The sequence below is a fragment of the Rhipicephalus microplus genome, chromosome 9, assembly GCF_043290135.1.
Source record: "Rhipicephalus microplus isolate Deutch F79 chromosome 9, USDA_Rmic, whole genome shotgun sequence".
Lineage (NCBI taxonomy): Eukaryota > Metazoa > Arthropoda > Arachnida > Ixodida > Ixodidae > Rhipicephalus > Rhipicephalus microplus.
In genome coordinates this window covers 93284881-93297473 of record NC_134708.1, presented here as the reverse complement: position 1 = coordinate 93297473, position 12593 = coordinate 93284881, and the positions used below count along the sequence as shown (strand labels likewise).

The window sequence follows — 12593 nt, the reverse complement described above, 5'->3', positions numbered from 1 at the left end:
GGGGGGGGGGCGGGTTAATCTTTTATGCCTAGCCATGCGTGCATGAGCCGTGTTCGAGGAAAGTGGGCTTCGAGGCGCTGAGCCCGCGCTAGGTGTTTGCACCTTTAAGGCCCCCCGGCACACTCAAACATCCTTTTGGCCCTGGCCTCACGCAATAGCACTCCTGGGGTGAACCGCCGAGTGATAACTGGCAGTCGCCTTTTCCCGTCTCTCTATCCCCTCATATTCATTTTTTTTCAGTTTTATCCTGTCCTGTCTCTCACTCATTTAACTTGTTGATAGTTTTACTTGCAGCAAGCGCAAACCTTGTGTAGCTCCTCTAAATTGGGTAGTTATGTTTAGGTTATAGCAGACAATGGGGACACTGTGAGTTCTTTCTCACAGCATCAAATTGTTAGGCTTGTTGGTGAGAGCCATCAACACGGCTTAATTTTAATTAATATTGTCGCAAACGCCTCAACTTTAATCCTTTATCCCCGCCGGAGAGGTGGCGCACCAAAAATTTTTACATTTGCCTCAATCAAGGAGTCGTTTTCTAAGTACCAACTAGCACGCACTCAACACAAAAAACGGCCAGAAGAATTTCACCATTCGTTGTGCTAAAATCTATTAACAAGGATATCGCCTCTGTCTGCAAAGTAACAAAGATGGGAAGGGGCAATCTGACTCTGGAAGTTCATGACAGCTGCCAGTACGAGGAGCTTTTAAAACTTGTAGCTTCTTGGAACATGACAGTGTCAGTTGTCCTAATGGATCCATGAAAGCTGTGCCTAACGTTGTCTCTTCTTGAACTGTGTGAAAGTGAACTCCTTGAAGGATGGCTGGACGAGAAAGTTGTGAAAGCGCAAATAATCATGATGTAACGAGACGACAAACACTTCGTTAGCCACATCATTATTTGTGAGATTTACGTCTCAAGAGGAATAGCAGAGCAGCGGGGAGGAAAAATGACTAGTGCTCACAAATTTTAGTAATGAGTACAAGTAGGTAAGCAAAGCGTAGGACGGTTATGAAAATCAAAGAAATTGTACAAGCTACAAATCATTTCGCCATCAGGGATTCTTCGACGCTTCCTCGAATGAACCACGCTCGTTAACCAGTTTTTGAAGCCAACCTAAGTAGCCTAGAGTACGAAAAGATGAAAACTTTGCTACACCAATACAAGGGCTTGTTTTCATCGTTATCAAGATTTCGATAGTTGCCAGTCACAAAATATATATTCATATCAGAGGAGAGTGCCTAGTCTGCCTGTTTGAGCCCATACAAAATTTATTCTTTACAACGCGAAGGCATTAAGACACAAGCCGAAGGAAAGCTACCGGATGACCTTGTAGACCTTTGAAAGAATACGCGAGTGTAACCAGTGGCACTACTCAAGAAGTTGGTCAGGACGAAACACTACACTTTCAAATTTTTAGGCGTTATTTTAGACAAGAAACTTGCATTTATTTCTCACACCAAACACCTCAAAAACGAGTGCCTGAAAGCAATGAATGTCATCAAGGTTTTGTCGCAGACATCATGGGGCAGTGAGAGAAAATGCCTGATGAATCTTCATAGAGACCTTATATGCACACGTCTAGATGATGAGCCGATCATATATCAGTCTGCAGCACCAAGTGCTTTGCAAATGCTTGACCCTTTCCACCATTTGGGCATCCCCCTTTCTGCGGGTGCTTTTCGCACCTGCCCCGTAGAAAGCCTATACGTCGAGTAAAATGAGTGGTCGCTTCACCTGCAGAAAACTTACATGTCCTTTGCATATTTCATGACAAGAAGCACCCCTCATACTCCACTATAATGATTTGTCTTCGGTGAGGCAGCCCTATTCAGTTCGCCTGAAGGTTCTCGCTGAGGAGACTGGTCTATCACTTGAACACAGCTTGATGGTCCCTGCGGCATACCTGCCACCGTGGCAGTGGTAGATTCTAGATTGCGACGTGTCTTACCTAAAGGTACAATACACGCACCCATTGCCCACATCCGCACATACTTCCTGGAACTTCGACACAAATACTTGTGTCCTCATTTTTTACAGATGGTTTTAAGTATAACTCTTCTGTGTCCTACGCTGGTGTCGGAATACTTTTTCGGATGCTCGTTCTCCACATCCAGATACAAGTTTATTTACAGCGGAAGCTTAGGTGATACTTACGGCCGCTAAACACCTTAAACGATACAACTACAAAAAGCCGTTATTCACGCAGACTGACTCGTTGTGGTAAAAGATCTGCAAACTCTTCAAAAAACAAGAAAAACCTGTCCTCGTATCACTTTACTCTATTTTATGCGCACTGTACACACTCAAACAACACGTTGTAGTGTGCCGGGTGCCAGACCACCGTGAGATCCTAGGCTACGTCATAGCGGATCAGCTTGGTGCAATCGTCCACGAAAGCACTGCCACTACACCCATATCAATCCTGGCACTTGACCTTAAAATGTCTTTCAAACGAAAGCTCAGAGATTACTTGCAGAGCAAGTTGGATAGGCACACAGAAAACAAACCATATGTTATTAAGCCACATCTTGGTAATTGGCAGTCAGTATCAAAATGACGTCATACAGAGCTAACACTAACAAGGCTCAGGATTGGCCACACATACATGACACACTCATACCTTTTTCTCGTTGAGGATAAACCACTGATTGACAGATGTGATGGAGGACTGACAGTGCTTCTCATTTCTATCCAGTGTGAACACTTAGACACTCTAAGAATGATGACATATGTTGTTTAATGGCACAAGGGCCATTGATGGCCAAAGAGCACCAGGAAATGATATCGGATCAGAGCAATAGTAATGTTAAATGGCTGTAAAAGGGCCTAAGATTCAGCGCTCTAAAGGTGCGTAAGACATTTATTTATTAAAATCATTAAAGTGAAGTGAAGCATGCCTGGTGAGAATGCGCCTTAAGTTATCATGACACCATAGAATAGGAGTAGTATATGATACCTCGCCAGGGCCATTGGTCCCAAGAGCCGGGAGACAGGTGCTCTCTTTGGATGTAGCATCCGCAGCAGCAGCCTCCTTTCAGAGGCCATGCTACTGATCACTTGAGTAGATAACATGGAAAGTATTTACTTCCTTTAAGAATGCATTCAATGAATTATATTTAAAAAGAGGTTCGCGACCAATAAACATAGCTGGGTGAAGGAGTATGTGTTCCTTGTACGCTAGTGGAAAATGTTTTTTCCTGTAAGCGTTTAGCTCAGAGCATTCAAGGAGTACGTGGAGTACGGTAAGTGGGTGCCCACATCTGTGATAGCTGGGTTGGTCACCACCAGACAAAAGGTGTGTGTGCGTGCTGTGTGTGTGTCCTATTCTAAGCCGACAGAGACTGACCTCTGTACGGCGCGTTGTCGACGTGGGTGGCCAGTTACCGAGGTATGGTTTGATGAAGTGTAACTTGTTATGAGTTTGTAGATCCCATAACTTCTGCCAGTAAGCCCTGAGCTTTTTCCGTATATTTGGTTTTAGGTCTATTATAGGGACAGCAACTGAAGAGTTGGCAGTGCTTCCGTTGATTAACGTGGCGAGCTGGTCAGCCAACACATTTCCTTCGATCTCGTGGTGTCCTGGCACCCAGCACACGACATGTTGCTTGGAAGCATAGGCCGCGCAGAGTATTGAATAGAGGGATATAGTTATAATGTTTCTGTGCTTTTTTAGATTATTCAACGCGTTTAGGACACTCATGGAGTCTGTGTATATAACTACCCTTGGCGTATTCAAATATTTGATGTGTTTAACGGCTACGAATAACGCATAAGCCTCGGCTGTAAAAATGCCTGTGCTGGTGGACAGAACGCCGGCATCCGAGAAGGATGGGCTGACCGCCGCATAGGACACGCATGTATGGGACTTGGATGCATCAGTATAATATTCTGGACAGTCATATTTATGTTGCAGCTCTAAAAAATACATCCGAGTGTATATGGGGGAGGCATGCTTTGTGACAGCTACGAGAGATTTGTCACAGTCTATAACGCTGAACGGGGGGGGGGGGCTGAGGTGGTGTTCAAGCAGTGGGACATCTGTTTCTTCAGCTAGGTCTCTAACACGCAGTGAGAAAGGGCGTGCCATTGCGGGCCGATTGCAAAAATGTTGAGAGCTGGACAGGCGGTTGATGGTAAAATATGCGGGTTGCTCACTGTTCGCATTTACTTTAAGAAAATATATGAAGGAAGAATATGTTCTCTGCAGATGGAGTGACCACTCATCCGATTCCACATGGATGCTTTCAACTGGGCTTGTTCTAAAGGCGCCTGTGGACAGGCGGATGCCTTGATGATGAACAGGGTCCAACATTTTCTGAGCGCTTGGCTTGGCAGAGTGATAGACTGTTGCCCCATACTCAAGGCGTGGGCGTATAAGGCTTCTGTACAGATTCACGAGGCACTTTCTGTCGCTGCCCCACGTTGTTCGTGACAGCCTCTTTAGGATATTCATTGTTTTCAAGCATTTATTTTTAAGATGTTTTATGTGTGGTGCAAAGGTTAGCTTCGCATCTAAAATTATACCTAAAAACTTATGTTCTGTGTTTACCGGTAGACGCTCACCCTTAACGACCAGTTCAGGATCAGGGTGCAAGCCTCTTTTTTGTGAAAAAAAAGCAGGTGCTTATCTGTGGGTTCAGTTTGAACCCGTTTTCATCAGCCCATTTGATACCTTGTTAAGGGCGAGCTGAACCTGTAGCTCACAGATCCCAAGAGAACACGATTTAAAACCTATCTGCACAGCGTCGACATATGTTGTATAAAAGATATTACGTGGGATGCACAGACGGAGAGAATTTATTTTTATAATAAAGAGCGTACAGCTGAGCACCCCATCCTGTGGCACTCCGGTTTCCTGTACAAATGTTCGGGACAGAACATTGCTCACTCTAACGCAGAATGTACGATCAGACAGATAGCTTTCAATGACACTGAACATATTACCGTGTATACCTATGTGTGAGAGGTCTCTCAATTTTCCATACCTCCACGTAGTATTGTACGCCTTCTCCATGTCGAGGAACACAGATAAGAAAAACTGATTATGAACAAAAGCCACACGTATGTGTGCCTCAATATGTATAAGATGGTCGGTGGTAGATCAGCCCTCTCTAAACCCACACTAGTATGAGTCGAGCAATTTGTTTGTTTTTAAGTAGTGGAGAAAGCGGCAATTAATCATTTTTTTTTCAAATCGTTTGCGCAGGCAGCTTGTTAACGCTATAGGTCTGTAACTTGGTACAGTACAGCGATCCTTTTCCTGCTTCAAAATTGGAATTATAACAGCCTCCTTCCAGGAGGAGGGGATCACACCTGAAAACCATGTGCGATTATAAAGAAAGAGGAGGGTTTCTTTAGTTTCGGAGGGTAGTTCCTTCAGCGTCGCGTACATTACGTTGTCAGAGACTGGGGTAGATGTATTACAGCAGCTGAGTGCTGTACGCAGTTCTGATAAGCAGAATGGTTCATTATATGCCGCATTTCTTGCGGATTTTCTTTCTTACCTTTGTTTTTCTATTTGTGCCTTGTAAATATGGAAGGATTCGTAGTAGTGTGAGGAGCTCGATATGTGTTCGAGATGTGGGCCAAGAAAGTTGGCTTGATCCTCCAAGCTTTCTCCGAGGCTATTTACTAGTGGAAGGGAATATGTTTGTTGGCCCTTAATTTTCTTTACCTTATTGCACACGTTTCTCTCATTTGTGTATGAGTTGATACTCAATATATACTTTGTCCAGCTTTCTCGTCTAGCTTGACGACGCGTTCTCCTTGCCTGCGATTTGACCCGCTTGAAATTTTCCAGGTTTTCACTGTAGGGGAATCGCAAAGCAACGCCCATGCTTTTTTTTGAGTGGTCTGTGCTTTGCTGCATGCGTCGCTCCATCATGGGACTCATCGTTTAGAAGACATGCCGCTCGTTTCGGCGATACATTTAGATGCGGCATCAAGTATAAAAGCAGTAAAATACGTGACAGCGCCATCCATGGTTAAGGCAGGCAGCTCAGTTCATGTCATGTGTGTAATAGTTCTATACCCTTCCCAATCAGCTGATTCAATCTTCCATCGAGGAACCTGCCGGGGTAGTTGAACTTTCTTCGGCGCACTCAGGATGATTGGGAAGTGGTCACTCCCATAAGGGTTTTTAAGATCGTTCCACTTAAAAACAGGTAAAAGGGACGGTGATGAAATGCTATGATCTACGGAGGAGTACGTGTTGTTTGCAAGGCTAAAATATGTAGGCTCCTTTAGATTTAAAAGACATAAACTAGAAGAGAAAAGAAGCTGCTCAATGAGACGTCCTCGCGCATCACAGAGAGCATTGCCCCACGGGACATTGTGTGCATTAAAATAACCTAGAACCAGAAACGGCCCTGGGAGTTCATCTATCAATGATTCTGAATCACGTCTGTGTAGCTGTTGATGCGGTGGTATGTACACAGAACATATGGTAATGAGTTTATTGAAAAGTACAGCTCGAATGGCCACTGCCTCAAGGGCTGTTTGGAGCTTCGAATGCTGACATGCTATACTTCGATCAGCTATAATGGTCACACCGCCAGATTGCACGACAGCTTCCTCCCGGTCTTCTCGGAAAATAATATATTGCCGTAGGAATTCCTTCTGCTTTGGAGTTAAGTGCGTTTTTTGCACACATAGCACCTTCACGTTAAACTTACTCAGAAGTTCTTGGACATCATCTAAATTTCTAAGTATTCCCCTTACGTTCCACTGTATGGGTTTGTCCATAGTGGAAAAATAGGAAAAAGTGCTGTGTGCAGAGAAGACGGAGATTAGCTCATTTTACAGGGACTTTGTCAGGCCCTGTAATCAGCGTTTTGTCTTTTTTGGGGCAGTTGAGAGAAGCTCACGGCTCCTTCGGCGCTTCCGGCGCCCTTTGGCTTGAACTGGTGTCTATAGCCTCTTGCGAGGCACTGAACGCCCGCTCTACAGAGCGATCTGTGCGTCACTTAGACTTCGCCTCGACCGACGAAGTCTTTGTCCCCACCGAGCTGGGGCTCGATAAAGCCCCCTTGGCCTCGTGATTGCCCTGGCTGGTGCCAGAGCTGGTTGAGGTCACTGGTGTGGACAGGCTGAATGTCGTCAGGGCAGCGCTTGGCTGCTCCCGCCGTAGTTGCTTGTGGTGCTGGCCTCGGCACGCTAGGCGCGGTCTGGGCAACTGCCAAGGGCCTTTGTGGTGCCGCCCCTCTTTGCACCACTTCGGCGAAAGGTGTTTTTAGTGCCAAGGATAACGAGATCTGTTGTCTTGCTTCCCTGAATGTGATATTTTCCTTACCTTTTATAGTTATTATTTCCTTTTCTTTTTTCCGGGCTGGGCACGCTCTGGAGCATGCGGAGTGACTACCTTCGCAGTTAGCACAGAGGACCTCGTCATGACTACATTCATCAGCGCTGTGGCCGGTTGTGGCACACTTACCACACATCAGCTGCCGTCGGCAGCTCTGGGATGTATGACCAAATTGCTGGCATTTGAAACAACGCCTCGGGTTTGGAATAAAGGATCGAACATGGAGTTTTATATAGCCAGTTTCGAGAGTATCAGGCAAAGTGGTTGAGCTGAAGGTGACTATGAAGTGCTTTGTTGCTATTTCGTTGTTGTTACGTCTGATTTTTATGCGCTGGACAAGTAATACACCTTGGATTCCATCCATCAAGGAGCTCTTCTTCACTGAGTGTCATCAAATCTTCGTCCGATACCACGCCCTTCACTGTATTCATGGTACAGTGTGCGCTCACAGAGACAGGGATGTTACCAAAGGCTACAAGGTGCGAGAGTTTATGGTACTGTTCCTTGTCTTTTATTTCGAGAAGCAAATCTTCACTTGCCATCTTCGTGGCCTTATAACCGGTTACAATGGTCTCTCTCAAGCACTTGGCCACAAGGAAGGGTGAGATTGCTCTAGCTTTTGTCGATGATTGTTCGCAGTGGGCATGGTATTTTGAGGAAGCTTCTCTGTTTTTGGGCCAAAGTAGTGAAGTTGCGTCAATGCGTACCCTTTTCGAGGCATGATTAGTTAGAGATGGGGTCGAGGATCCCATGGGAAATTTTGGAGTTTTCGGTAACGGCGCCTACCACCCACCACGGAGTCCAACAAGGGGACGTGGCAGAGCATATGGACATGTCTGCGCAGCGCCAGCAGTACGCAGTTACTATAACCCAATATGGTTTACCCTAATTCGGATGGCCACACAAGGTTAACCCTTGCCGCCAGAAAAAGCAGAAGGAAATTGAAGAGAGAAGAGAACAGGAAAGATTAAAGGTGAGAGGAAAATACGAAGATGAAGAGAGGGAGAGAGAGGAAAAGGCGACGGCTGATTTCCCCTCCTGGGTGGGTCAGACCAGGGGTGCCGTTTACGTGAAGCCGGGGCCAAAAGGGTGTGTTGCCCCGCTGGGGTGCCTTAAAGGTCCAATCATCCAGCATTGGCTCAACCCCCAGGATCCCCTTTTCCCGGGACATGGCAAAGCCACGCATGGCTAAGCATGGGAGGGAGTCGAAACTCCCCCGTTATCTCGGGTCCGTGGTGTCGCAACACACCAAACGCCTGCTTACTCAGGCGCCCCTGCGGGGTAGACACTCCAAGAAAACAACACTTTTCATTACCCTACTGACAACAGATACCATTTCACCCAGCTATTTTTGTCGATAGGGAACCATTTTTCAGTCATAAGTCTGTGTTGGCTTTTCAGGGGATGTTCGCACTTTTAAAGTATTATACCAAAACATCACGTTGTGCGACCTCTCAAGGGAGGTTGCTGCTGTGGTTGCTTCATTGAAAAGCACTTGTCTCGCACCCCTTGGACACTAGGGCACAGATGAGGCAGTTGTGCTAAGGTCAAATATCTCCACCATGCTTTATTATGAGAACCTTCCGCCATTCATTCTTACTATATATTTCGCGTCACTGTCAGTATTTTAGAACTTCTATATTTTACCCACCTTAGCGAGATGAATTTCAAGGCCCTTTTATAGAAGCCCAACACATTCATTTTTCACAGCTCGTCCTGTGACCTGGCGCTGTTTGGTCATGAAATGGCCCTTGCACCAAAAAAAAAAACATTATGCTTCTGTGTCTATTATCGCCGCTTGACAAAAAAACGTGTGCCATCTTTTGCGAATAGACAATGCTCTAGATAGACTCCGGAACGCGAAGTGTTTTCGTCTATGGAACTCAAGACTGGCTAATTCCAAATCAAAGTCATCGAGAAAGATGGACAGAAGACTACAGTAATATTACCAGAAGGCCTGTTCCAATTCACGGTTATGCGCTTCATCCTTCGCGCGACAAAGCATGAATGGGCGTGACTTTCGGATGTGTCACATCACAGATACAGCGCTGGTCGGCTTAAACTGTAGACTCCCGTGCCTTGTGCACTTGGACGGCATCGTTGTGTTTCTCTGGAACCTTAATTACGAGCTCCAGCGCCTTGAAGCTGCATTTAATTATATCAACTGCTTTTGAGTCACTCTGAAGCCAGAAAGGTACCGCATCATGAAGGGGCAGTTGGTGAGAGTTACTTGACCGGTAAACATGTATAGAGTTCGCCCCAACCCAAGCAAAAGAGCTGCCATTGCGGCCTTAACGTCAGCTGCCGACAGGGTGTCTTAAGGCTGACTTCTCGTATTTCGCGCTTAGTAGAGATCATTGGTCAAACTTTTCCACACATCGTGGACGTCACCCACGACGCCAAGACTCTCTGAAATTGTCAGCGACGGATACCGCAGCTGACTAAGCCAGCCGGAATTTTCTGCGGCCTGTCAAGCCTGGCTGTCTCAGCAAATAAGCATGGGCTCATCACGGGCGTCGAAGATTCTGAATTCCGAAAACGAACGGATCGTCATAGGTACCCAGTAAACCACTAGCTATGCCACACAAGCGCGCGGACCAAAAGACGTGCCGCCGACGTTGCCAGGCTTTTCACTAAGAATATTGTACTGAGTCATGACCCCACATAAGCTTTCATTATCTACAGCCTTTGCTGCGGAGCGTACTTACGCAATACTGCTGTGGAGCCAGTCCAGTGACCACTGAAACACTGCCAGCCAGTAAGAGAAGTATGACCTCACAAAGCGTATAAATTAAATCATCCCTGACATGCTGGTAATGTACGTGGACGTGAATCATTAGACTACGGATACAATTATCCTTTCGTATGTGACATTCACATAGGTCGCGGCCATCCAAGAAACCGCCCAGATCACGCCATACATGTTTGTATATGAACTATACCTGGGGATAACGCACGAAGCCGTGCAACCGAAAGTCAGCAACGAAGAAAGTATGTTAACGTGACTGTATACATCCAGTGCGCCGAGGAAACAAATAAACGCGCACTGCTACGCAGCTAGAAGCAGCAAGCGGGAGACAATCGCCGTTCCCAACTTCGACGACGCTTCACAAAATACCAGCCCGGTGACCTCGTTTCAGTGTCTACGCCTATACGCCGCATGTGGCTAACTAAATGACGCATTCCGACATATAACTGTTTAACAGCATTTTATCAGCCTTGGGGTGAGCATACCGACCCTGCACTCCAAAGGTTAGAGAATGAATTATTCTTCTAAGCTTGGCACCTTGGTTTTCTAGCCACCGTCGATGAGGGTAGCGTCCAGTGACGGAGCGGCACGCGGTCCCTTATCGCAGGCTTGTTGCCACATGCGGGCGTCTCACGCCGGGCTAGCATAGAGTAATATATAAAAAAGTATAGAAAGGACTTTCCTACAGTCCCCTGTGGCTCATTTGGGTTTGCAGTGCACCAAACGTCTGTGGGAAATTTGAAGCCTTAGAACTAGCGACTGCACAAATTGTGATCTTCAAGGCCATTTGTTTTTGTTGAAAAATTATACCGCCTCAATACCACTTCCATGTGCGTGCTCGTATCCGATGCAACACGCATTTTTTATGTTATTTAACACGTCGCGTTCTTGTACTGATTAGCATCTCATAATATGCACAGCCAGAGCGGCAAGCACATGGTGCCACTGTGTGTCAACGCACACAAGGCGAAATAAAACGTGTGAATCGTCGCAAGAGCGACAACTTCTATTTTAAAGTGACATTCTTGGTAAGAACATGCCCACTTTCTTAACTGTTGATGAATGCGGGCACAAAGAGATAGGTTCGTTGCACTTTGAGACGAGGCAATACAGCTGCCATATCATGTGTACTTTTCACACAGAATAAACATACAGGCGACATTGTAAAGAAGTGCAGCACAAAAAAGTTTATTAAGCAAACACTACACAGCAGTGCACAACGCAACACGCCATAGTAGCCACAGAATTTGACTGCGAATAGCACGAACCAAAAAAAAGCGAAGCAAAGTAATGCCCACGTTTTATTTCCCGCCGTCGCACAAATTTTCTGCTGCTCCCATTACATCACTCTTTTGCGAAATACAGTCACAAGCAGTCGCTGCAGCTAAAACAAATCAAATTTAGGTGTCATGCATGCTGTTAACTCTTTCGTCATTGTGCAAAAATGGTTATTTTTTATATGCCTCGGAATAAGCGCTCCTGCCAGTTTCTAAAGCTCTTGAACACGCTTTGCGGCTTACCAAATTTAGCGCAATTAAATACTCTTTCCGAAAATATACGTAGTGGACAAAAAATTTTGGAATGAATAAAAAGGTGAAATGTGTGTAACTTCTGGTTGACAGCTGGTATCCAGTGCAATCAAAACGTTATATATTCACAACTTTTCAAGACACAAAATAATTAACATTATACTTTTTTAACACAAATGACCTAGGAACAATGTAAAATATAATTAAGTTCTCCAAAAAGTTTTCATTCGCATAGACAACGAAAATCAGGACCGAGATGATGCTTTGTTGCCCATGCCATGCGGTGAAGCATTGCTTTGTTTTTCGTGAGACAAAAGGGAACTTGTTGAAATTTCTTAGTAATATATTTTTGCGATAGGTATTCTAATATTTTTCTATGCTCGTGTATGCTCCAGGTATTCTAATATTTTTGTATGCTAGTGCTCTGAATTATCCCACTATAAACTATATGTCTGATGAACGTCGTTATTTCGTCTAGCGTGACCTAATTTCATGCGCCACCTCTCTCCGCATAGGTTGGCGTTTCTATAAATGCGTCAAAACATATTTCTTAGCATTTTGCACAGCGTATTAAAACCAATATCATTAGCAGTCGTACAACGTTTTGTGCTGCTCCGTAATCAGGATCAAGCTGTGCTCATGTGGCCTTCTTGCCTTTAGAAGAAGCTCTGCAGCCGGCTCCAGCACACCACACACCAGTGACCTGTGGACCTCGCACGTAACAAGAGTTGCCTAACATTTTACACAAAGAGCAGCACCTATGCACTTGCGGGGAAGGAGACAACTTGTTGCTGTAAAAAAACCAACCCCATGAATGACTGCGGCCATCTCGGACTTACGCAAACCATCGTCGCCATAAATTTTGAAACTAAGGTTGTGACGTCTTCGAAATGTATGCTTGTTATTATTCAATTCAAGTGAGATTCTAAGACACTTTCAAGCGCCACGTGTTTTATCAGCGCTGGTGCGCACCCATGTTTGCACGACGACAACGCCTTAAGAGAGAATAGT

General features: G+C 45.4%; 1 protein-coding gene across 1 annotated transcript in view; it reads right to left on the bottom strand.

Annotated features, from left to right (window-relative positions):
• LOC119165550 (uncharacterized) overlaps nucleotides 1-12593 on the bottom strand; it is a 50741-nt gene that overhangs the window by 32268 nt on the left and 5880 nt on the right. The window lies entirely within an intron of this gene.